General features: G+C 49.6%; 1 protein-coding gene across 1 annotated transcript in view; it reads left to right on the top strand.

Moving 5' to 3' along the window:
* Positions 1-597: 597 nt before the first annotated feature.
* LOC120434946 (myelin transcription factor 1-like protein) overlaps positions 598-20,681 on the top strand; it is a 68,982-nt gene continuing 48,898 nt past the window's right edge. The window contains exons 1-2 of the mRNA XM_039603620.1: positions 598-815; positions 1,091-1,332. The gene's annotated coding sequence lies outside the window, so the exon portion shown is untranslated. The remainder of the gene's footprint in view (positions 816-1,090; positions 1,333-20,681) is intronic.

The following is a 20,681-nucleotide window of genomic DNA, read 5'->3' as shown; positions in this document are numbered from 1 at the left end:
GTTGTTATTCCCACACATGAATGTCACCCTGGTTATTGTGCACTCCACACGGCTGCAGCTCGCCCGCTTCCACGCTCATTCATCTTCTTCTCCTCTCTTAATTCTGCTGCTCAGCCAGCCTCGGAGCCTGCCATGGGTGGAGGAGGAGGAGGAGGAGGAGGAAGAGGAGGATTAATTAACGGCAAGCCAGCGATGAGGCAGAGACTTCCTGTAAGTTTGCTTCCTGTTTGTCTCCAGTCAGACGAGCAGTGAACCACGAGTGGAGCTCATTCCAGCGTTTTTAGGGCACAAATGTGTATCTGTGCTCCCCCTCTCCTCCTCCTCCTCCCCCTCCCCCTCCCTCCATGTGTGCCCGTGCAGGGCCCGTGGGAAGCACTCGCTCTGGGAGCAGACCGTCTGCAGCCCTGAATAAATGTATGTGGGGGGGTAGAGAGAGTGTTGGAGGACATACATGCAGAGAGACGAGCTTTCAGCTTCCTTCAGTGGTCCCTGCATCTCCTCCGAGCTTCCTCACACACACGCACGCACACACACACACACACACACACACACACGCACGCACGCAGGCACGCACGCACACACACACACACACACACACGCACACTCCTTCAGGGTACACCAGCCGGCTCAGGCAGTCCTCTCTCTCCTTTGTTGTTTTTCTGTTGGTTGGTCTCAGCGACGGCGGAGCAGCGTGCACCTCTATCGCCACCTCTGTGTGTGTGTGTGTGTGTGTGTGTGTGTGTGTGTGTGTGTGTGTGTGTGTGTGTGAGGAGTCTGCGAGGCGGCGTGTGAAGGATACCACTAGCAGCGCCCGGGTAAGTCAGCCTCTTCCTTCCGTGGTTTTTTTGAGCGTTTCTCTCCATCTCGCCTGGGATCCTCGCCTCTCTCCACCTCCTCTCCCTCTCCCGCCCTCCCTCTCTCTCTCTTATTGCTCTGCTCGCTCTCTCTCTCCCTCAGTGTCTCTCTCGGTCTGCGTTACGCCGTCTCCTCCCGACCGCGCTCTCGCCATACCTGCTTCTCTCTCTCTCTCTCTCTCTCTCTCTCTCTCTCTCTCCTCATTGGTGTGTCCTGATTCCTTTTTTTCCATCAGGCTCTGGGCCCCATTGGTCGTCTGCCTTCCAACCATTATCTCCACTCCTCCACCCCTCTGTCATCCTTTCTCGCTCTCCGCGCTCTCTCCACCTCCTTCCCTCATTGCCGGTCACATCTCTCAAGTCCTAAAAATGATTTGCATGCAGGAGGAGAGCGCAACTTTGCAGTGAGAGAAATAAAGGAGAGGCTGAAACCGGGAGAGCGGGAGGAAAAGTTTACTGAGAAGACTGCAGCTGGAAGGTAACTTCTGCCCGTTAACGGCTTCTCGTGCTTCTGCCGTGCCCGTAGACGTGGCGGTGTGATGTTGATCGGCTGCCCGGCACAGCGAGCGTTTCGGCTGCTTCGGAACCTCGCGGTCGCTCCGGTGTCGTATCGTCGGGCTTTGTTTCTGTCATGTTGCTGCAGTCGGGCGGGCTGTTGTTGCGTCAGGTATCGTGAAGAAACTTGCATGCTTCACAAGTTTGTTGTGGAAGTTTGGTGCTGAATGCTGCTCTGCACACTCGTGCTGTGTTTGCTGGAAACATGTCTCATCTTTATGCTTCTGAATGCTGGATTATTGCAAGATTCCCTCCATGTTTCTGTTCCTCGAGTGCTTTGATTTGCACGCACATGTGCTGTCACTCTGATGTCTTCATGGATGAGGCTGAGCGAGCCAATCTGAAGTTCAGCTCAAACTTCAAGCACAGTCACATGCTGTCCCTTCGGTCGGCTCTTCCTCCTGATGCAGATGTTGTGTGTGTGTGTGTGTGTGTGTGCATGCACTCACACAGATGCACTGCAACACGTTTCATTCTGTCATGACAAACAAAGCTCTGCTGCTTTCACAGTGAGTGTTTGTGAGCGTCGCTCGGACACATCTGGAGAGGAGTCCAGACTGAGCCTGCGTTGTCTGAAACATCTGTGTTTTCAAAGTTAAAGTGTGTGCAGGCTGGGATAAATTCATTTATCGGCCGGTGTCAGTAGTTTAGCAGGTTTATCCTTTGTGTTCCTCCTCAAATCTGAGGTTTAGTTGAGTAAATCTGTGATTCAGAGATAAAGTGATGCCAACCTGAGAGACTCTAAATGAGTTGAGTGAAGATTTCTTTCTTTGTTTTCTGCACAAAATGGAACAAAAACGTAATAAATCCCCTAAAAAGCCCTGCGCAGTCTGTCAGTCCTGACTTTAGTGTGAAGTCATCTCAAACCTGTGAAACTGCTCTCACTGAAGCTCCTACAGTTACAGTAAGAAGTGCGTCTCTGAGCCGCTCGGCGAGCTGAGGCGAAGCCGTGTTCTCTGGGATGTTCCTGAAACGGCGGCAGGAAGGAGACGGCGTGTTTGTTAGAGCGAGAGCGCGTGGCTGATGTGCTTTGCTGAGCGAGCCGAGGACAGCGAGACAGCTGAATGTGATTAAATTATAGAGGGAAAGCACGCTACCTGGTCTGACTGAGACCAACACTGCGGGAACCCCCCTCCTCCCCCCTCCCATCTCCTCTGTGTGGTGTGAAAGTGAAAGAACCCAGGGAGGCTCGTCAGAGAGGAAGTCAGGTGTTGATGCTGAACGTGGACTCAGTGTAACGAGTCACGGCATCGACGAAGAGCCGGGTGGGGGTCTTTACTGCTCGGCAGCCTAATGAACGAGCAGGAAAAAGCCTCCCGGGGATCCCCTTCATGCAGCCGCCAGGGTGGGGGCCGGGGGTGTGGGGGCAGCTGCGTGCTAATATTAGCCTCCATGTTGAATGGCTGGATCCCACACGAACACGCAGGCTTAGCAGGACTGCGGCGTGCGGTAACACAGAGCATGACTGTGCACCGAGGCTGGAGTGTCCGTGTGGTCGCATGCTGACGTGCATTTAAAGACACGAGTGTAGGACGTGCACGAGTGTTCGATTGTTAGGCGTTTGGAAAATACTAAAAAAAAAATTAAAACCACTTTGGTTTCAGCATGTTATACCACCACTCACCACTAGGAGGCGGCGCCTCTCTCGAGGGGAGTGAGGCGGGACGTAAAGCCACAAGACCTCCAGTACAATCAGAGCTCTGCTCACTTCCTGTTCCACAGGGGGCGCTCTCGAGCTCGCTCTGTGGACGTTTATGACAGGAGAGCTCGAGACAGAAAAGATTCTATTTGCAGACATTTTGCAGGTTTCTATTGTAGTGAAAAACCCTTCGTATTCACTGCTGCTCACTGACGACGATGTCAGAGCGCCCCCTGTGGAGCTGTAACGATTCTGCGTGTTGGACAGTAAACCCGCGATCAGAGCCGCTCGTTAAAGGGAGGGTTAAAACCCAATCACTGACGGCGTGATCGATGGATTCAAGTGAAACGCGCTCTGGGGTTGAAGTTTAACCTCGAGTGTTTTTTAATTTGTCAGTTCATCTGTGACGCGCAGGTTTCTGCAGGTGTGTCCTACTGAGATAAATAAAGGTTTTCTCATACAGGAAGCAGAAATGAAATAGTGACACGTAAACGACACAGATCATCTCTCTGTTATCATCTCGTCTTTTTTCTACGCTGAAACAAAGTCACAGAATAAGCAAAGTGAAAGTTTGGTGAACGACTCATCATGTGGCAGCGTTTCTGTGTGTTTGATGCTTTTATTGTTTCATATTATAAAACGATGTAAAGTGTATTTAAAGGCAGAGATGGATCAGCGGCGAGGGTCAGCTGACGGCTGCAGCACGAGCTGCTGCTGATGTGAGCGAGAGCAGAAAACGGCGTCCGAGGTTAAAAATGAAAAAAATTGAGTTCCCCGAGGCGAAGTTTGGAAAAACTGAAGTATTCTCGGTGATTCTCGTCTGTGAATCATTTCTGGGAGACGCAGTTTCACGTCGCACGTCTGCAGCACATCTGTTCCTTTAACATGAACGTGATTATGCAACACAAGCTGAAGATGACAGAATGATTCCTGTAGAAGAAAGTAATCCCTGCTGTGACGGCGCAGCGGTCAGTGTTCCACTCACTGTGGACCTGTGGACTCCCACACACACTCCTGTTTATAAAGTTTACAGCAAAAAAATCTGTTTTTTTAAATTCAGCTTACCATGAAAAACTAAACAGCTGATTTATTTCTTATTCAAATGTCAGTTTATCATTTAGTTCATCCTGAAGCTGATCGGGAGTGCTCTCATCATCATCATCATCATCATTAGTATTGTTGTTACAGGTGTTTGAGGTGCTGTAGTAGCTGCGTATCGGCATCCTTTGTTCTTCTCTCACGTTCTGCAGAGTTCATGTGTTTGTTTCTTCATAATTGAGATTTTTATGTGCAAACGATTAAATTATGGAACGCCTGCGTCCACACTCGGCAAAATCTGGGAGTGGAAATGATGTCGACCGTGCATGTGTATGAGTTTGCAAGATGAAAGAGTGTGTGTACAAATCAGGTGACCCTGGTCTGCGCCGCCGGGGCTCTCGTTCCCCGGGATGAATCGCTGATTAGGCAGCGGCCGATCTCGGCTCAAACATTTCATCACGATGTGGATTTTTGGTCTTTTTCGAGTCTCGTTCGGATCATCCCGAGCTGGCGGTGCATGTCTTTGTGGGAATCAATGCGGTCTTCCAATCAGTCTCCGTGACGGGCTCGGGCAGAGGGGAGATGGATCGATTCGAGCCGACACGTCGTCGATGCCGACATCTACTCGGTGTAGGATGTGGCCGCTCCTGCGTCCTTCGCACACGCGCTCCTGTGGCGGCTGATTAATTATGCCGCTGCAACTTATTCACGAGTTGCAGCAGATACTGTAAAACATCAGCAGCGTTTCCAGGCTGGTGACGGGACGAGTGACACGAGCCAACAACAATTCATATCAAAGGTTATTATGATCACAAAGTCACCGCTCCAAGACCTGGAATCATCTCATTCCCTCCTCTGCTCCATCGTTTACATGCAAATCTTAGTGTTTTTGTGCATATCCCAAAAATCTACAGTTATACAGGAAAGAATGAATGAAACAAGGAGACATACAGAAAACTAAACAGGAAGAACACCGAGGGAAAGAGGAAGTACACAGGAAGGTTACAGAAGACGGTAATGGAGTGAACTGAAAAGAAGGAACTGACACAGAAAATGAGGAAAGAAGGAGGGAAGCAAAGAAAGGAAGCACGCAGGGAACAATGATATATGAGGGAGGAAAAAGAGGAAGGAAAGAAGGAAGAATGCTGTAGAAAGGAAGGAGGATTGGCATACAGGAAGGAAATGGGAAGGAGAACTATACAAGACAGAAGAAAGCTTATAGGAAGTAAGGTAGGACAGCAGGAAATAAGGACAAATGTAAATAGAAAAGAAGGAAGTATACAGACGGAAAGTAAGGAGGCGTGCAGGAAACAGGAAGAAGGCAGACATGTTTTGATAACGGAGGAAGTCGTTGAGGAAATGGGAGGTTTTGGATGTGTAATTAGAATATCAGGTAGAAGCAGTCGTGTAACTGTTAGCAGTCGTGTCAGGACTGAAGTCCGACAGCGAAAGGTTAAACCGCTTGTTAGTTGGTAAAAAATCGTATTACATGTGGCGGTTACCACCTGGATGTGGTCGTCCATCCCCCCGTGTGAAAAAGGTCCACAGAAAACAGAGTACAGGGAGTTTCAGTGTGGGTATCCCTCCAGAGACACACACACACACACACCTTCGTGCCTTTCCTCGGGGAAAACGCGATCTATCTCCTGGCGGGCAGGCCAATTAAAAACCAATCAGGCTGCTTGGAGTGCGCTGGTAATGGGAAAGCCGAGGCAGTGAAGGAAGTACGGCTGATTAATGGACATTTTCACCTTGTGGCATAACAGCCTGCCACGGGCATCCATCACTTCGGGGGACGACGCTGGCCCCACACCTATCCACGACCGTCTGACGTGCTGTAAGAGATGTGCGAGCGTGCGACGGCGTGCCTGACGAGGCTGCGAGTGCGCTGCGTTAACCTGCCTGATCTGCAGGCCACGGCGGCGGCGTCACGGCTACAACTGCTTGTTTCCGTGTTCACACATCAGAGGACGTGCTGCTTGTGTTAAACGTGCATTTCTTACGTATTAGTTATAATAACGTGAGCCTTGCAGTGCTCGGTGCCGGCATGGTGAACAGCTGGAATCACTTCCAGTGTTTGTGTTGCTCTGGCGGGTCAGAACCGGACTTTCCCACTGGCAGCAGACACGCTAACGGCGGGTCAGGACGCTCTTACCGAGCACAAACACCGTGTTTGTGCCGTTGTGCGGCGGCGAGCATTCAAAAGGAAAGTATTAAACGGTGTGAGCCGAGCTGGTTCCATTTCGGGAGCCGCTGTGACCTACTTCACACAGCCCGGCAGCGAGCTGTAAATAAGGATTTTCATAACCTGCTTTGGCCTTTTCCCATTAGAGCCACGACGGTGCCTTGAAGAATATTACAAAGAGGTGAGGAGCAGCTGTTTAGAGCGCCGCTATGATATCATCAAAGCGCTGACCTCCAGACTGCTGGAGTCTTTGTCATGCAATTACAATTAGCTTTAGCACCACGTTTAGTGTCAGCGATAGGACGGGACGGAGGGGGCGGGAGTAATTGAATCTCTGTGTGCGCGGCTGCAGTTCAAAGTTGATGCCACTCGGTTTGTGTGTCTATCTGCCCGTTTTACCCGCCTCGCCGTGGAAACGCATTTCCCCGTGAAGTTGCATTTATTTCAGCTTCAGCTTAGTTTGCAGATCTTTTACAGTCGAATCAGCGGCCACGCTGGCACCTGTTGACATTTAGTTTCTCTCTAAACAATGAAACGATGAATCATTAAAGGAAATGTTTCAATCACAGCAACACCCGCCCCCTCGCTAATGACGCTGCTGCCAGAGCGTCATTACCGAAAAGTCAAGCAAGACGCCAGAGTCTTCGGGTCAGAGCGGTTACATCACTGCTGCGAGGGAGGCCGCATGTCAGGGGGAGGGTGGAAGGAACCAAGGAAGGAAGGAGACCAAAAGCACACAAACCAGAAAGGAAGGAAGGAAGTGTACATGAAGGCAGGGAAGTCAGGACGTCACACAGGAAGGAGACATATAGGAAGGAAACAAGGAAATAGGAAATATGAAGGAAGAACATATACAAAAAGAAGAGTTAGGCTTAAGGAAAGGAAAGAAGAAAGCATACATAAATAAAGAATGAAGGGAAGGACGTATGATACAATAACAAAGGAAGGAAATACATAGCTAGGGAAGAAAGGAAGTACGGATACTGAAGGGCATTAAGGAAAAAGGATATACAGAGGAAGGATTAAAGTATACAAACAAAAGAAATGAATGAAGAATACAGGAAGGAAGGAACAAAGGAAGTAAGGATGCATAGAGAAAAATATACAAAAAGGAAGGAAATAAAGAAGGCAGTGCGCATGAAGGAAGGGGAAAAGAAAGGGAGCATATGAAAAGGAGCGAAGGAAGGATGTACATAGAAAGAACATACAGAAGTAAAAGGAGGCAGGAAATGAAAAAAGGAAGAAAGGAAGGAGGAGAAGCTAAAAAAGGAAGTGTCAGGGCAGTCCATGGGAACGTGGCGAGATATTGGAAAATGATTACCAAACAGGCATCCATTATTCAGCAGGGCAATCAGGGAGGGCACGCGCTCCTTATTTATGCGAGCGCTGTAAATCAGATTTGTCGGTTTTGATCACTCTAAAATCTCCCAGTCACACACGGGCAATATTGGGTGAATATTACACTGTCTAATGGGTAATTGATGACGGCATGTGACACCGGTCGAGACGAATGGACGGCCTGCAGGAGCGAGGAGGAGGGGAGGCAGGAGGTGTCGGGAGAGGAGCTGATTACTCAGAGTAGCTTTGCGGGAATAATTCGGGTTCACACGCCGCCGTGCTCCTGCTTCCTCTTTTTTCAAGTGTAAATGTAAATCAGGACGTGTGCGACTACGGACCAATAACCAATCAGCATCCAGGTCACAGCCCGCCTTCATCATCCTCACTTTGTTTTCTACATTTGAGGCACGATGTTCCCTTAACTGAGGATAAGTGATCTGTGGAGGTTTAGGAGGCAGGTGAAGGAAAGGAAATACATCTGTGACTGATTAAGGAAGGAAGGAAGTAAAGAGACAAGTATCAGGAAAAAAATGAAGAAAGGATACATTAAGGAATGAAGGATGTATACAAAAAGGAAGGAAGTATAGAGAAACTGGGAAGGAAGCATGCAAAAGAAAGTAAAGAAGTAAACAGACGAGGGAAATGGAAGGATACAGCAAAGGAAGGATGGATACAGGGAGGAAAGAAGGAAATATAAAAGGACATAAGGAAGGAAGCTTTCAGGTAGGAAGGAATTATAGAAGGAGGGAAGCAAGGCAGGAAGTATAGAAGAAGAAAGGAAATATACAGGAAGTGAAGGAGATCCTGGAAGAAAGGAAATAATCACAGAGCAAAGAAATAAACAATCAAAGAAAGAAGAGAAGCTTGCAGGAAGGAAGAATAAAAGTCTGCAACAAAGGAAGGTATTAATAAGGATACAGGAGAAAGGAAGCATGTATGTATAATGTTAGGAAGAATAGAAGGATGGACAGCAAAAGACATACAAGATGACAGGAAGGACAGAAAGAAGGAAGGAAGGAACTAATGATGTGAGGAAGAAGGAAAAGGAAATGAGATGTACACAAAGGTTATGCAGGAAGCTAAGAAAGGAAGCAATGAAGGAAGGACAAAGAACGTATTAATGAAAAAGGTAACGAAGCAACAAAGGAAGGAGGCAAACAAGACAAAAAGTATACAGAAAGGAAGCAAGGAGGCATACAGGAGAAAGTAAGTGTGTACATGAAATATACAGAAAGGAAGAAGGAAAGGAAGGAAAAAGTATGCATTAAGGGAAGGAAGGAATTAAATATGCAGGAAGGAGGAAGGTAGAATGGATGCATGAAATAGGAAGGAGAGAAGGAAGCATGAAGGAAGAATGATGCTATTTTGTTGCTCAGATAAATGTTTAGCGTGTGTGTGTGTGTGTGTGTGTGCATGCAAATGTATTTGTGATTGATTCGTGCGTGCTGACTCCCTGGTGCTGCAGCGCGGCGGCGGGCGGACATGATGTGCTCTGAGTGGCGCGTCTCTGCGAGGGTGGCCTGACCTCTGCCTACAGCTGCGCTTCACAGGACAGCAGCAAATGAGAGGTGTCATGGCGTGACAGCGGCGCGGCCCTCTTTAGGACTGACGGCCCGTCTGACGCACATAAGCGCTCGCATGAGGACCGAATGTGCAGACCGGCGGTGGGGGAGGGGCACGCGTGCACACACACACATGCAAATATGCAACAGTTGGAACATAAGCAGACACGGGTGCATAAATATTGACGGTGCGGCGGAGTCCGGGGAACACGGCGCAGATCAATAGCTGTGTTTCGTGAACATGCAGCTTTTGTTTGGGGAAACAATGATTTGGCTTCAGTTGTGACCACTTAGCGCTCACGCCTCGCTCCGAAAGTCAAACTCCGACGCAGACGGGATTGTGTCAGGCAAACAAACAGAGCTCCGAGCTCGTCGGGCTAATCTGGGTTTGTGTCGTGCGCCTTTCAGCTGAACCAATCGCCTCGTTTGGAGTCCTGAAATTGTGTTTTTGTTGCTGGTTTTTGTGACGTGTTGTCACAGAGGCTCGGTTATCAATATATCAATCGCACAGAAACACGGAGCAATCTCAGCACCGAGTCATCGGGGTACGAACAGTTAGTCTGCCTCTGCTGCTGTAACTAAACTCACATATGTTCATATTTAATCTCACTGTTTCAGGGGAATAAAAGAAAAGATCAGAATAAGCCCCTCAGCTGTTTGTTCTTATTGCACGTGCCTCAACGCAAACCTGCAGTTCCTCTAATGTCCAGCAGGGCGTCAGTCGCCGTGTTAACAGCCTGATACAGAAAATGTTTTGGTCTCTATATATCATTTCCCCTTTCATAGCAGCTGTTTACACTGAATTAAGGCTTAAAGTGTACGTTATTAGGGGCGTGGCCTCTTTGACAGGTGCCGACACAGGCGGCTGTAGCTGCTAGCCGTCTGCTCACTTCACCTGAGCGCGACCTCTGGGCCGTGTTTGTGCTGTTGGAGCATTTTTAATGATCATCTGACCAATAGCATGGCTGCTGTGAAGTCACTGTACTAACAGACCGCCCAAGAAGGCGGAGCTCCAGTTTGCTGAGTGAAATTTGAGGATTTTAATTGGATGTTATTAAGCACTAATTAGCAGGTACCTGCGTCTGTCCACAAAGCGTCTGTCTTTCAAACTACAAGCCGAGTCAAACTCTGAATGTCCCCATAAAACAAAGTGTCTGTGACACACGCTCACTACGAGGCCGTGCGAGAAATATTACAGGAAATTTTCAGTGGTGAACAATGTCTTCAGTTGGAGTCGATGGCGTCTGTGGGCACGGCGTTATGACCCCGCTCACTTCTGGCTCCACAGACACGACACGCCTCGGTGCCAAAATCAGGTGGTCAAAGGGTTTGCTGTAGTGTCTGCCATCTTTTATATACAGGCTGTGAGTGTAGGTGTGAATCAGTGTGTTAGCAGACGAGGCGCCGCTCCTCAAACTAAACTAGGGCATATCCACCTGCCACCTGCAGGCCTCCCCAGACACAACCCCCTGAAACCGCTGACGAGGCACCGCTGGGCCTTCCTCCTGACACACACACACACACACACACACACACACAGAGTTCCTCCTCATGTCCTTCCTCTGCTCCTCCTGTCATTCCCTTTATCTCTCCCTCTCCCCGTCTCTCCTCTGGCTGCACTGCATCTCTGCTCATTGTTATCGGTCTCTGTAACAGGATTTTCTCCGTCCTGCCGGATGATTAGTTCAAATATAACTCTGAAGGGGTGTGATGGGGGTGGGGGGGAATTTTGCCTTCATTTCTTCATCTCAGTTCAGTGGTTAACGAGGGGGATGGATCACATATTTACTGCTAACAAGGGGGATGCCATCGTTTCTCATTCTCCCTCACCGAGTGCGCCCCACAGTCCCATGCATAATAAATCAGAGCGTGTGTGCCGGCGCCGGCCTCTGCATACAGACAGGAGTCACGGCGTGTAGTGTGATCTGCTACAAAACGCAGGAGGAACGTGAAGCCGCGGCGCGTTCGGGTCGTCGCCGGGTCTCGGCTAAAACGCTCCCGTTCGCTTTGCCTCTGTTAAGCTCCTGCGTCCGCCCGCCCTGGATAAATACCGCTACGCGCATCGCTCCTTTAGTCTTAACCCCTCGCCACCGCCGCACAAGAAGCCGCTGCCCCGCTCCTGTAAGTGACCTAATTTTCCTGCTCGGCCCAGCGTTTTCCGATGTGAGCCGTTCCAAAATAGCTTGGCTACAGCAAAGCGTGGCAAACTCATTTCCATCTTGCATAACAGAGACCAAACATCCCCCCACCCTCCCTCCTTCCTGGGCTCAGTGGCGAGATGGCACACTCTCTCACAGGCTGCATCTCAGCTTCCCACCTCAGTGCATGAGGACGATGGTGATATTATCATTTTCACTTATTCATCCCAGTGTTTGTGCTTTATGTCCTGACTGTAGGCCCGATTCGGCCCATCACATTATTTAGAGACACGGTGCAGGTTCAGTCCAGGATATGTGACGCCGTGCTAAAAGGCATCAGGAGGACATATTTCAGGCACAGCTGATTCTGTGACCCGCGCTATGTCCCATCAAAATAACCATTCAGATGCTATTAAAAGCCCTCTGCGCCACAAACCCGGTGTAATATCACAGCACGGCGGCATTACGGAGCAGTATAACATGCAGCAGGGCCGTATCTCCTCGCTGTCATTGAATCGGCTTTGGATGGAGATAATGAGGAGTGGGGGGGCTGAGAGAGGAATCATTATTTTACCCATGGCAGCGGCGCTTCTTAACAGGGTCTGTAGGGCGCCTTCACAAAGCTAATGTAGAGAAATGGAAACAGATGGAAAGCATGATTATTTGATCTGCCTAGACCGCTCAGAGGCAACAGAGTGGGCTGTATACGTGTGTGTGTGTGTGTGTGTGTGTGCAGTGACTGACGTGCGTTAATGTGCCCGGGTGTGGGTGGCTATTGTTTGCGTGTGTTTTGCGGTCCATCTGTTGCCGTGTTTTTGAATGCGGCGCGCGTGCTTCTGAGTGCGTTCGCGTACTCCTGGAGTAAGAATAAGATTGTTTCACGCTGCAAACATATGGCCTCTAATTAGGAGTGAGCAATGAGCAGTGATACAGGTAGGACTGCACGCAGGTGTCTGCGTTGTGTGCTGAAGGCTGTGCGAGGGAGCTTCGTACCTGCGGCAGACTTTCTGCATAATGCACCATCTCACCTCCACATCTTTAACACTCACGTTACCTATAAAAGTGTAACTGCGGCGACGCTGCGGAGGATTTATTCTTCACTTTGGAAACAGGAGAAAAAGTTAGCATCAACCTTCGGAGCTGAAAAATGAAGCTGCAGTTCCTCTGACGTCCAGCAGGTGCTCCAGTTAAAATAAACGTGTTTGCAGCCTGATGCAAAAACTGGTTTTCCACCTTCATAACAGCTGTTTAAGTTTGTATTGTTAGGGGCGTGGCCTCTGTGACCGACAGGCGGATGATGACACAGGCGGCTGTAGCTGCTAGCTGGACCTCTGGACGTGTTTGTGCTGTTTCAGAGCATTTTAAGTACATTTGAATGTAATTACTGACCAATAATATCGCTGCTGATTTGATGTGGATGTTTCTGAGCACTAGTTAGCAGGTATGTGCATCTGCGTGATGCTCTCATACAGTCACTTGTGGCTGCACGCGCTGAGGATAGCAGCAGCAGTGAGGCTAAAATGACACCTTACAGCCTTTGACAAAAAGCCACAGAGTCTGTTTTGGGAGGTGGAGGTGGTGCCGGTAGCATGAGTCAAATGTACCTGGGAGAGGGAGGTTTTAGTCTCCTGAGGGATCATTATTAATATTATTATCATTATTATTATTATGTTTGCATCATGTTTCTGCTTAATTCTATTTTCAGTCAGTTTTTAGTTCCTCGGTGTTCGAGGCTCCAAGCTGCTCTGTCAGGAAACAGGTCGTGGCTCTGGCTCGAGCTCCAAACGTGGAGCCTTCATCCTAATAATGCTCCATTTGTATGTAGCCGTGACACATTTAGCTGCAAACGCACTCGGGCTGATCTGTTCCCTCCTGCACGGACGTGCTTCACACCGTCGGTACACGCATGTAGAGAGAGATCATTGTCAGAAAGCCCATCCCCACTGTGAAAAACACACGGCTCTATACGCGCTGTGCAGCCCACACACGATACAGAGAATTAGCCAGGCTGTGTGTTACTCTATCGATCCGAGCCGTCTCCATGCCTCTCCGCTCTCGATTCAGCTGCAGTAGCATGGCGGCGCGTTAGCGCTGCACCGATTGGCCTTGGCGTGCTTCAGCCTACTGTATGCACGCAGATAAAGCCACGAACACACACACGACAGGGCACACGCGCTCCCTTTGTCACAGAATGGGGTACATTATCGCATGAGGTTCCCTGTCAGGCGAGGGGTTGGAGGACGAGGCTGGCTCGTGTGTGCGTGCGTGACTGGCGGGCCACACCTGTCAGCAGCGCTCCATAGGCTGGCTGCTGATGCTATCTGACAGCCCGGCCGCCACGAGGATGTGTGTGTGTGTGTGTGTGTGCCGTGACCGTTTGGATGAGTCACTGTTGTGCCTCTGCTGCTATGTTCCCCAGAGGACCCTCTAGTGTCTGACTGGTGGTTTCTGTGTGTGTGTGTTTCTCTGGCTGTGTGTTTAGGGCTTATTAACAGCTGGCCTCTTACTCACACAGTAAACAATCACCATCGAAAATTTTTCGCCATCTAGTCTCTCGTAGTGCCGCGACTCTGCAACGTGCCGAAGCTCTCACACTCTCCATCTGCTGCTCGGCTCTGCGGCGGCGCAATCTGCTTTAATTCATCATTTACGTTAAAGAACAACACGCGTGACGCGCCGCCTCATTGTGATGCAAACTGTGTTGCGGTAAACTTTCAGCCCAGCTGAGGACCGCTCTCTGGTTGCGACGCTCAGACGCCGTTCTTCAATGGCGGCCGCTTGCTGCAGACCCAGCATTGTGAAGCAGCTGTACCCTCCAGTGCCTCTCAGCAGCACATGCATTTGGCTGAAATATTCAGCCCGCTCCCAGCGTTACCTTGCATGTATAATTACCGGATATGCTGCCTGCCGCTGATAACTCTCCCAAACAATGTTTGAAGGGGGAAGGCGGCGATGAATTCCCAATGAAGTGTGAAAAAGACTGATTAAAATTGCCGTGGTCAAAAGCCAGTGCACCAGTGTGTTCTGCTCTCACGGACCAGGGGAGATGAGGAGACAGGCTGCAGTGGAGATTGCTAGCTCTCTTTTTTTCCATACTGTGCCTCGGACTGATTTGGCTTCTATTTTTGTCCTCGGCCGAATTGGAATATATTTGGTTCAGTTCTTAAAGATACAACAGCAAAGCACATTTAGAGGCTCACCTGAGCCTGATTACTGATTCACATACAGCTGAACTGCAGTTTTTACCTTTGCGATGTGTATGAGTCAGTATATCACTGTACTGTCACTGCAGCTGACTTTCAAATGTGGCACTCTGTTGGACAGAATCACACAAACGGTAAAAGCTTTCACGGGAAAATCGTCTTCCGTTCGCAGAATATGTACAAACTCTGAGTCTGAGTCATTGTGTTAAAATCGTAGAAGCTCAAACCAATAACAGCCTCAGAGCTGAAACATTACGATGACACCGAAACCTGCAGTTCTTCAGCCGTCCACTGGATACTCTTAAATTGTGCTTTTGCCACATCGGTCAGGTTTAGGTGGAAACGGGTCTGAGGTGAGGTCTTCACTGCAGTAAACCTCAACACTGTCCTCGGCCGCTCGGAGCCGGAGGACGCCTCGTGCGTAAACGAACCACGTCGGTGGCTTTGGCTCTAACTGATGCCCCGGGGACGAGGACAGGCTGCTTTAGGTGTACGCAGGTGTAGTTTTGAGGGACTTGTTGAGCTCTAACTCTTCATGATCTCTATAAAAAGTCTTAGCCTGAGTATTTGTATTTATATGTTCCCTCGTTGTCTGATTTCATGTCTTTATGTGTTTTTGCATAAATCTGCGTGGGCGAGCTCATCTCCTGTTGGTAGCTTGATGATACATGTATATGCTGCACATGGAAAATATATATAGGTGTGTGTGTGTGTGTGTGTGTGTGTGTGCAGCAGCTTCCAGGCGCCCAGGAGCCTGTTTGCAGAGGCTGAGGGAGGGAGGGGATGGAGAGATGGCGTCTCACTTGAGGCGTGTGGGCGTTGAGCTCTGGGCACCTAATTACAGCCCTGGCCGGCTAACGCAGCCCGCCCGCCTGCTTCTCCCTCGGCCCCCGTGTTTGGGTGGCAGAGCCGGATGACGCGCTCCCCTCGTCTCCGAAGCTTTGCTCTCAGGAGGACGCCACCTTAGCGCGAAACACGGCTGTGTCTGATTAGCCGGCTTAAATGAGATCCCTAGCTAGCTGACGACGTTGTCAGTCTCTTTGTTGACAGCTATGAGAAGCCAGACTGCCACCCGGCACGTTTAGCTTGTTAGCTTGATCAGGAGGCTCCTATGCATCATGTCTAACAAACATTGGAATTAGAAATCTGCAGGGAGCTCATTTAGGCTACTCCAGGAGAGAGACTAGTTAGCTAGCTAGCTAGCCACATGCCCAGAGGCTAACAAGCCCTGACTAACATAGAGAGCCCTTTTTGTTTTTTCTCTTCTCGTGTACAGCTCAGTAATTGGTGGTTATTAGTGAGCTTGCTGGAAGAGGAGCTCTGCAGCAGGTTAACCCTTTCATCCCCAAAAGCACGGCCGCTGTCTTTCATCTCGTTTCAGAGGATTAAAAGGCAGCGAGAGCAGAGACAGAGACGGATGCCTACAGTGGGGGTTGGTTATTATTATTTTCTGCCAACAGCAGATGCCAGGCGCAGCGGTTTCAACCGGGCACACTTTAAAACACAACACAGCTGCCGTCTCTGCATCTGGGCACCGGATCGAAGGAGGAGGGAGGAGAGGAGCGAGGCAAAAATAATAATAATAAGAGGAGCAGGAGACAGGCTGTGGAGGGAGAAACAGGAGGAGGAGAGGGAGGAAGAAACAAAGGCTGACACAGATAACATCTATCAGTGCTGCAGAAACATGGGCCGGGTTTACCCACTGCACCCTCCCGCCTCATCCCCGCGTTCCCCTCCAAAAGCCGGGAACCGCTAACTGGGCCAATCCACAACAGGGATTAGCCATCTCGCTGCAGAGGCATTTAAATGTGCTTCATGTGGGAGTGAGCGTAAACACAAACGGCGAGAGAACAGCGAGACAGGAAACACTTGCTCGTACTCTATTGTTTTTACTTTATTTGTAGCGCACGGGTGGAGACAAAGAGAATGCGGTACGGCGGAATCAGCCTGAACGCAGTGTAGACGCGACCTCTCGTGAAACGACACAGAGAGAAGATTACATGCAGGAAAAATTGGAGGTGGATGGGATGTGTGAAGCATCTTGTTGACCCTGCAGTGAATGAACATAATGCACGTGGCTGTGGTTGTGCAGGAGGAGATGCAGTGCTCATTTGAAGCCTCCTGTGGAGCTGTGCGAGATGTAAAGCACGGGCACACTTGCGTTTCCTTCCCCTGCCCTCCCCACCTGTGGACAGAGGTGTGGGCCAAACGTCGGCGCCACAGACGGGGAATTGCACACCTTTATTATTTTCCAATGATTTCAAAGAGCCCTGCGCCACAGCAGGCTTGTTTCTCTGCTCGCCTCCCTCACCCCTCTTCTTTTGTTCTACCTCGTCCTTGACTGCCGAGCGAGCGCACGGCGCAGCCTTTGGTCGAGAGGAGCCAGTCAAACGCTCTCTCGCTCTCCCGTTGAGACAAGACTAGGAGAGGACATGGGAGAGCGAGACGCAGAAAGGATAGCGAGAAAAGACAGGACAGCCTTTTCTGTTTTTTTAAAACACGGAGCTGTGAATGAGAGCGTGGAGGACTATTAGCAGGACGTTGGCCTGATGAGTAAGCGTCTGAAGACAGAGGAGCGCTCCGGGCGTCTCGTTTGGAAAGACGGTGAATGAAAAGTCGTCGTCTGCCAAGAAAGAAACCCTCACAAACTGTGGTGCATCACTCAGTGAGATTTACAGTCGACAACAGGAGCAGGAAGGTGCTCGTCGTCTGTGAATATGAGATTAAAGCAGGAAAAGACTGAGCCGAGCACAAAGAGCCCGCTCTCTTAATATTTAATCCCGCTGTGCCCAAACCGGCTGAGCTTCATCTAGAGGGCGCTCTGGTGAACAGCCAAACAGTTATTCACACGCGTCTCTCAGATAAAGACGCCATTTAAAAATAATTTTCTCATATAATCTAGTACAGATTATAAATCTGAGCTGGAATGAAACAGAGCTAATGATGGATGATCAATCCTGCAAGCCGCTTTGCAACCCAGTCTGAGTTCATCAGTGTCAGCTGGTGCTCTCCAATCAAAGCAATTTAGGTTCTATAATAAAAGCAAAATAAAAACAAACTTTTTGCATTTTTTTATTAAACAGTGAAAAAAAATCATATACTTTGTTTATTATTATTTCTGTGGTAAACATCCTGCTAAACATAGAGCACAATAAAAGAAATGTGAGATTTAGATTCACATCAGTGTGAACAGACACGCTGAGCCCAGGAAACAACAGTTCAGTCATTTTAATCCAACAGCAGCAGAAAAACATTCACTGTAACCTGTGGCAGGAAGTTAGATTAGAGGATCAAACTATCCTTTCACAATAAAATGTCCTCATCCACCACCATCACCGAGTCTTCTTCTACTGTTTATCAGGGTCGTGACCTCTGGTTTGCCACAGAGGAGGACAGGGTGATCTTCACTCTGGTTGAACTGGTTTCCATCATCGTTCGTACCCAGCAGCACTGGGAGAGCAGCATAACGCTGCAACAGCGAGTCCACACAGTTTAACCTACCTGGGTGGGTTGCACAGCCAAAGTCATGGCAGCCTGTGTGGATGAAAACATTTTTATAACAATGAGAATATTTCATGTGTTTTAACCAGCAATGAACAGAATTCACAGCATCCAGACAGAAAGATGGAGAGCTGAGACTTCCAAAGGGAATTTGATTAAATCCGGTCCTTCAGATTTCCTCCGGAGTGACATCTCTGATGAAGGTCTCACCTGGTGGTGGGTGGATGGTTTCTGGGCTTGGTGGAGTGCTCGAGGATTATCAGAACCACACTGAGCCGATCATCAGCCCGACAGATGCTCTGCATCACCTTCAGACTGCAGATGCTTTAGTTTTTGTGCCCGAGTCTGATGTTTTCATGTCATTTGTTGTTTCCTCTGTTTCTCTTCTTTATGCTTTAGATCAGATTTTTGCTGAATTATTTCACAGGCCGCTACAGAGCGGCAGCAGGGTTCTCGTTTGCCTCTTTACCTGGGCGCAGACAGCCGTGCAGCGAGACAGACAGCAGACAGATGGAGAGGCAGACAGGTAAACAGGCAGATAGACGAGCGGGCAAACAAACAGAGACACAAACAGATGACGAATAGACGGGCAGATAGTCGGGCAGATTGGCAGAGCGGCTGACAGCCTGGACGCTTTCCGCTGTGGAGGTATTGGCTGGAGAAGGAGGCTGGCAGGCAGACAGGCAGATGGACAGGCAGGCAGACAGGAGGACTGGAGGAATAATAGAAAGACCGGCTGGAAGAGAGACAGACAGAAAGGCGGGCGGAGAGGTTGCCAGACAGACATGCACCGTTGGTAGCAGGACAGGCAGTTGGCGTAGGAAGGAGACACGGGGACAGCGAGTGCCTCTGGCAGAGAGGCAGAGCGAGATAGAAGGAGACAGAAATAGAGGAGAGAGAGGGAGAGGGATGAGGTCAGTGCACGGCTGGCTGGCTGACTGCTGATCTGTGGCACTGGGCTGGCAGAAGAGGCTCCTCGGGGAGCGAGCAGCTCCACACAGCCTCCGTCTACACCAACCCCCCGCCTCCGCCAGCCCTTCATCCCTTCAACCTCCAGCCGGGATGGAAGACGAGCCTGTGAGGGGAGAGACTTTTAGCACACAGTGGCACAAAGAGGTGAAAGAAGGCACGAAACGAGGAGCCGGAGCGACAAACGGCGCCGTGTAAAGGTCGAAAACAGAAAGCCGTGAATGAGGCGCAGGGATACAGGAACACGGCCTCTCCTTCGGTCGAGTCTTTAATGTTTTAGTCATGTCGCACCGAGCTGCTATTTTCACCCCCTCGACACATTTAGATCACGCCATGTGACTGCGTCGTTAGGATCGCGCTATTTCTGGACACAGATTCAACCCCCAGATCAGAAGGCAGCACAACGATGCTGCAGAGAGGAGCTGCAGCCAGGCCAGCCCAGGTGTGAGCGTCACACCTGGGCTGGCCTGATTGACAGACAGACAGACAGACTGAGGAGGTTTCCAGGATTGTAACTGTCGAAGCATAAATAATGTAAATGCTTCTATACGACACGTAGAAGTGAAACACCTGGCAGGACGCTGCTCTCAGACGCTGATAGTTTGGCTGCTCCGGGTTAAACCTCCTCGCCACACGACGTCTTTCATGTTGACTTTTGCATGTTCTCCTGCACAGGCTCCTCCCATTATCCAAAGACAAGCGTGTCGGGTTAATTAGGGAGTCACTGGGTAAAAAGAAGCTCCCTCAGCCGCCTCAGGATGTTATAGTACAACTCTGCATATATCCTGATATGCTGCAGGTCTGGAAGAGGAACTCACACTGCAGAAACAACAACAGGACCTGCTGGTCCCTGATCATTGGCTGTAACCAGCCAAGCCGTAGCTGCAGGCCCAGCTCTCATCACCACCGATGACCTACCACGTCAAATCAGGATAAGCTGATGTTTGAGGTGGTGCAGCCCACCTCCAGCCCTGCCCCTCCGTCCCATCCTCTGTTAGTTTCAGGATCATCTCTGTGCTGCTTTCCCTGCATCCGAGATCTCAGAGCATCACTGCAAAAGGGAAACTACCATACTATAATTAAAGTCTAAACTTAGCTCCCTCCGTGTGTCGTAGTTACGTTTATGTATCATATCCTTCTGTATATTTCATGAGCTTCGTGATCAGCAACAATAAACAAGTCAAATAGAGCCGAATGAAGCAGGTTTCTATTTCTGTGGTGATGGCAGTGGAGCAGGTTTAATTTCGACTGTATAATATTTCCCGATCATCACGTTTGCAGAGTTAAAAATGCTGAAGGAAACCTCTCTGCAGAGGCATCTTCAGGACACAGACGAAACGTTAGAATCTGGAGGCCGATTCGACTTTCCTGGTGTTTGGACAGCTGAATTATTGGATCAGCGTGTCGATACGTGATTCGAGGTGCTGAGGAGGGTTTTTTATGGCTTTCTCTCGGCTACAGTTACACGAGGTTAATGTTACAGCCGTGCGTGGGAGTGTGAATGTGTGTGTGTGTTTGCTGCAGGGCGCAAAGCTGCTCCAAATGTCCATCTGTGGAGTTCACAATCCACCTGAGCCCACTCACACATGTGCAGCCCTCCTCCTCCCCCCACTCTCTCTCACACACACACACACACACACACACACACACACACACACACACACACACACACACACACACATGCAGAAATCCACCTCAG

This window comes from Oreochromis aureus, linkage group 19, assembly GCF_013358895.1.
Source record: "Oreochromis aureus strain Israel breed Guangdong linkage group 19, ZZ_aureus, whole genome shotgun sequence".
In the NCBI taxonomy this organism is placed as follows: domain Eukaryota; kingdom Metazoa; phylum Chordata; class Actinopteri; order Cichliformes; family Cichlidae; genus Oreochromis; species Oreochromis aureus.
The sequence above is the reverse complement of the archived record's forward strand: the minus strand, read 5'-3'. Positions and strand labels throughout refer to the sequence as shown.